Raw genomic sequence first — 5,692 nt, 5'->3', positions numbered from 1 at the left:
GGGTCAGAGGGAAAGAAAGAGGTGAAGCAAAGAAATAAGTAATCACATCATCACTGCCTTACTCATCCTTTATCAGCGGTGACGGTCTTAAGTGAACACTTTCGACCTTACCCTATCCTGGGTTAGGCTCTTGACATTACTCCATAATGTTTTCCAACTTTTTTGTATATTATCATTCCCTGTGACTTTTCTCCTGATTCCATGTGGCCTTCCCCTTGATCTGTTTCGCTGGCAGTGGCGTCGGTAGCCTTGTTGTTAGGCTACCGGACTCGTAATCGTGAGGTTTGCGGGTTCGGGGATTAGAGCCTCAGCTCGGTCCGACGTACGTTGTCTCTGGGAAAGGGACTTAAAAAGGATTTCCCACTTGTCTCAGTCCTTTCGGGGATGGACATTAAACTTGGAGGTCCCATATGACCTCTTCAATAACCTTATAGACTAATATAGTGTTGATAGAGGCGTTGAACCCGTACCATTTCTCTTACCCTGTGGATTCTTTGTAATGCAGCTGCCTGCTGGATGCCTTCCTGCGAGTATATTTTATTATTATGTCCAGTCTAGGTTATCTGAGTCAGATAGCCTAAGTGTCCAGTCAATCGACACCGCCTTCTTCTGAATCCACCTCCGATTAAGCTCTGTCTTGTTCGTTGGTGTCTCTGTCTGTCCATAATTTGATCCTGGGGAACTTTCTCATTCACTTTTCAAGAAAATCCGGATCCTCTTTATGCAAGTCTGAGGTGTGTTTAATTCATGTCACATATTTAAGGATTCGAAGGTAGTCTGTGCCTTTCAAATGCAGGACTTAAATTTCAGCCCCCGCTCCTTTCTTAACAGTCAATTATGCTACCAAGATAGCAGAAGGGTTCGAATAAAAGTCTTCTATGAAAATGCGGCCAAAAATTTGTTACGCAACGCATTGTCAAATGTCAAATATCTCCTTAGGCTATCGAACTTAGATGCTCCAACTTATACAATGGCTTGTATCGATTTAACAGATCAAATATTTTTTTTAAATACCATGTTTGCTGTATTCTAAAAAAAATTCCCTAATAAATGTAATAAATAATTTTTTTAAAACAAACCCTGTGCACCATGGCGGGTGATTTCTCCTGATTCAAAGAGGTTTGCATCCCATGAGCTGGGACATTAGCACTTTAAAAAGAAAAGCTCTGTCCATTCTCTAATCGAAACACACATGTACATTGAACGCATGTTTTGAGAACAATTTTTTTTATCTAGCCTAATGTCTAATAAAGTCAAGTTCTCTAATGACGGCATCTGATCTAGAAACATCGCATGTCTACGATCCCCCCTCACCACTTTGCCGCACTTCATCAGACTTTATAAAGTAGGAGCAGGAATCATGTGCAAATTTCACTTGTCATTTATCAAGAGATCGCATTTATAGGTGGGCTAAAGTCTTGCCACAAAAAAGTGTCATTCGTGAGCAGTGACGAGGCCATAGGCCTAATTATTATTATGTGAATGGGTGGGCTTCAAAGTTAATTTAACACTGTACGTGATTCCTGCTTTGCAGTACTATTGACGGAGTGTTTGATTAAGATGCATTTCATTACTAGCTTTACAAAGGTGTGGGATTAAATGACTAAGGCATAATAATAATCATAAATTATAACAAGAACATAGGTCATAGGTCGACAGTATTGGTAGTACACGTTGCCTACACGTTTATATTTATTATCATTTTCAATGAGTCAATACCAGGCCTGTGGAGTCTGCAGCGTTGAGTTTGTTTACAAAAGACGGAAAGTAAGCATGGTGTGCTGGTCAGAGTTTTAATAAAAAATACTTTTTCGAATAGAAATATTTCCTTTTCATTAATAACAATTTTCTTTTTTTCTTATAACAAATTATAACTCATTATATTATTAGCGTGATTAACGTTTCACTGTTTAAAACAATGTATGCTCCCTGTTGTAAAATGGATTTCGATGACGTCATGTAAAGTTACGAAACAAGGTAACTAACTCCGATTGTATTTTCCAGGCTGCTGAGGCCGATATTGCGGACGTGCAAAGTGCAAACAATCAGCTGTCTTTTACCGAGGCACTGCAGTCCCTGTGACGAGTGATTGTGACTTTGTTTTGTTTTACTGGTAAGTTTGTTTTATTCTCTGTTCAGATGGATATTTAAGCTGCTTGTCTCTTGAAAATTTTTCACATTGTTCTACTCTGTTATTCGTGACCGTTCTACTGTGTTTCGGACGAGCGACATTTGTGTCTCCTCTCAGTCACGTAAGCCACCAACACCTCCAGCTTCATGATCATCTGTCCATGACCTCATACCACTACAAACAATATTTACACCAACAACTTATTCTCTTCACTTTATTCTAGGTCTAGAATCTAGATCTAGAATCTAGATCTAGATCCTTGTTGAAAATCTAGAGTCTAGATTTTAGTTCATGGTAATCATGGACTGATCTTGGTCTTGGTAATTTTGCAGAGGCCTGTTGGACTGGTATTGGACCCCTCGCAAAGAGGCATAATTATAAAGTTTAAATTTGTTAAAGTTTTTTGGTGTATAAAGAAATGAATTTGACCATTAACATCACTGCAAATCAACACCTAAATGTCAGGAACCTCAATTGGGTTCATGTTCTAAAGGTTTTAAAGGCGAAATGAAAGAAGATCAGATAAAAAAAAACACCACTGGAGGGCGCTCTTTGGAAATTTGCCTTTCCGTTCCATACGGACCATAGCCATTCTGAAACTGATAATCTGCCATGTGAACGTGTGAAGATGTTTAAAAAAAAATTATTACTACTTTTGCCTGCATTGAAAACCTCGATGGTGTCATTTATCCCACAAGATTTTGCTTTCAAAAGAATCGTTGATTCAAATAAATAGTACCTCTAAAAAGAGAAATGCTCCTCTTTCTTCTGTTATATCAAGTGTCTATGTGTATGCATGATGATGATCACACAGTGTTTTAGGAAGGTGAAAGTATGTTTGTGTTTTGGTCTCCGTGACTGCGTGCCACGAGGGCGCAAGGCCTGTTTTCGGTAACTTTACACACACGCTGCTCTTCCAAATTTGATCTGTCCAAGAAAGAACCCTTGTTTTTGGAAACTCTGAAACCACAATGCCTCCTCTTTTTTGTCTTAGGAATCACAAAACTGTTCCTGTAGCGCCATGAACACTTAGGCCTTCCTTATGAAATGTGCACTGCATATTACACTTCGGGCACACTACCTCCTTCAACAAAACACCAAGCAAATGAAAAAAATCATGGCTTTTCTAGAGTTGTCTTGAGATGGCTGACAAATAATTGAAGGTGCACGACTGACATGAATCCATGACATGACATAACCCAACCCAGATGAGGAGCAGAACGAGGATGATGGTTTTAGACTAGAAGATTTCAAACTTAAAGAGGGAAATGACGTAAAAAAGTGTAGCAGACACCGTCAAATGCGCATTTGCAACAATTAAATGTGCTAAAGGTTAGAAGTCGTGTACTCATGCGCATTCAAAAAGGTTAGATGGTGCGAGCGCACAGTCTATGACACGTGAATCGCCGTGCAATCACATTGCTTTTCCCAGTATTATATTAATCTTACTCTAAGTTTGTTAAAAATATATAATTGAATTATAATAGGTTCTAATAACTTGCAAACGGAACATTTGTGGCGGTTTTGAATATCATTCGTTGATAACACGCCCTAAAACCTAAAAGCCATCAACAAAGTAGTCAACATAAGTTGTGCCCAATTGTGCTATAAAAATACCGCTCTCTTTTGTGTCTTGTCAGATTGCTAGTTTTTCTCGATTATGGCATGGCCAAAACTTTTCAGAAAGCTAGACACTTCAACTCGAAGCTCCTGATTATGCTTGACTGACTAGATTTCTAGACTAGACTGTGATTAGATTCAAACTAACCTCACTATTCACAAAGGCCAAAGGCCTAATTTTTTATTTTTTATTAATGGGGTCAGAAAATTTTAGGCTCTGATTTTTTTAGATTATGATGTTTGTGTCTGTGTCAGTTGAGTGTTGGGCTTGAGAACCTGAGAGATTGAGGAATGCACAATTCACTCTTTTTTCCCTTTTTATTGGTTGTTGTAATGAAATTTTGTGTTATAATGGGTTGCAGGTATTTTTGCGAGTCAGTGACTTTTTAGTTGTCATAATTTATTTATGTCATGAAAAGAGATGCATTTCAGGCCTCAAGCTGATGAAATTCCTAACTGCCCTTGCTAAGAAAAGTGTTGCTGCTGTATCATGTCTCAGTACAGAGCCATGAGAGCCGTACAATCTGTGAAATTTGAAATGTCATTGACAGCACAGCATGCTCTATGAAACTGACTGTGTCTAAGCTCCATCGATGAAGGCCCGTTAACTGGAAAAATGGCACAGACTGCGTTGTGATGGTTGTGGTTAAGTTTCAAATTGAGAGAAAAGCATTTAGCATACCCCTGCTGTTCCCAGTTACTTGAGCTGTAGATCTACTTTTCATAGGACTGTTCTCTATCGGAGTGTGTTTTGTGTTTGTAATTGAAACTGTCGATGTCCCCCCCCCCCCACCCCACTTTGCTTTGAATCTGCCTGTTGGGGCTAACCTGGGCTGAGAGGTGTACAATGTCCCAGCTGTAAGGCGACAGTACTCGATTAAAAAAACAAACTAACTGCACCCAAATTGAACTCACATCTTCCGCCTGCGACAGAGAAGTGCCCAACAGCTACAGCAGAGACTGGTGTATTTGTGATGTTTAGGGAAGAACATGATGCAACTGACAAAAAAAGCGGGCACTGTCCTTGGGGTCAAATTACCAACATTGACTTTTTTCAGTGATCTATGATTGCTTTCAAACTGCTGGAAATCTGTTTCTATGACTGCTTTCTATGTATGATTTGTTAAATGGCAAACATTATATTCATTTCATTCAAACTTCTTTAGTAATGCAGTAATATTTCAGATTATTTTGTTCTTGTTGGTTTGTTTTTTGTTGGGTTTTTTTCTGACTTTTGCTGACTTTCATTTTTATGTCACATTTTTCCTTTTCATTCAAAACAGATATATATTAGAGAAGTCTTTTTAAGCACGTTTTATGTTAGATTGAGAAAGATAATAAATTAATACAGGAATTTGCTATTTTTTTTCAATGTGAAATATGGTCAATATTTTGTTGGAATTCTAACAGCTTTTGAAGATGTTTGTCCCTTGTGAAAAGTTGTATACATGGTAAGTAAGAGTGTAGCGTAAATGTCAGAGGTGCTCCTGATTTTTTTGAATTTGTGTGTCAGTCTTTTGTCTGTTGTGACTATTGTTGTGGACAGGTTGACTATTCACAATTTAACTACTTTATGCGTATTTGACTATTATTTTTTGTACATTCCGCCTGTCCTGTTTGTGTGTGTGTGTGTGTGTGTGTGTGTGTGTGTGTGTGTGTGTGTATGTGTGTGTGTGTGAGAGAGAGAGAAGGAGAGAGAGAGAGTTTTGTAGAAAAAGTGAGGGTCATGGGGAATATTGGGAGAGACAAATCCTAAGATTATATTTCCTGCTTTTAAACATTCCAGAGAGTACAATAGTCATTCGCCTTGAAGAACAACCCTTACGTTTCTATACTTACCAACACCTCTTTTGTTATTTCTCTCAGCGAACTAATAAGTATACATCTTACTCCACAAATTTGGTCCATTGCTTTTTTTTTTCTCCTATACTTTCTGGGTGA

The 5,692-nt window shown here is 38.4% G+C and overlaps 1 protein-coding gene across 2 annotated transcripts in view; it reads left to right on the top strand.

Moving 5' to 3' along the window:
- The first annotated feature begins 2,001 nt into the window (after window positions 1-2,001).
- The window catches only part of LOC101847289 (NADPH--cytochrome P450 reductase), a 69,696-nt gene continuing 66,005 nt past the window's right edge, over window positions 2,002-5,692 (top strand). The window contains exon 1 of one of the 2 annotated variants that reach the window (XM_005109589.3): window positions 2,002-2,113. The gene's annotated coding sequence lies outside the window, so the exon portion shown is untranslated. Of the gene's footprint in view, window positions 2,114-2,202; window positions 2,253-5,692 lie in introns of those variants that run through there. The other variant, XM_035972683.1, reaches the window with a different exon arrangement.

This window comes from Aplysia californica, unplaced genomic scaffold (assembly GCF_000002075.1).
Source record: "Aplysia californica isolate F4 #8 unplaced genomic scaffold, AplCal3.0 scaffold00794, whole genome shotgun sequence".
NCBI classification, from domain to species: domain Eukaryota; kingdom Metazoa; phylum Mollusca; class Gastropoda; order Aplysiida; family Aplysiidae; genus Aplysia; species Aplysia californica.
Note: the sequence above shows the minus strand (reverse complement) of the source record. Positions and strands in the feature narration are given on the sequence as shown.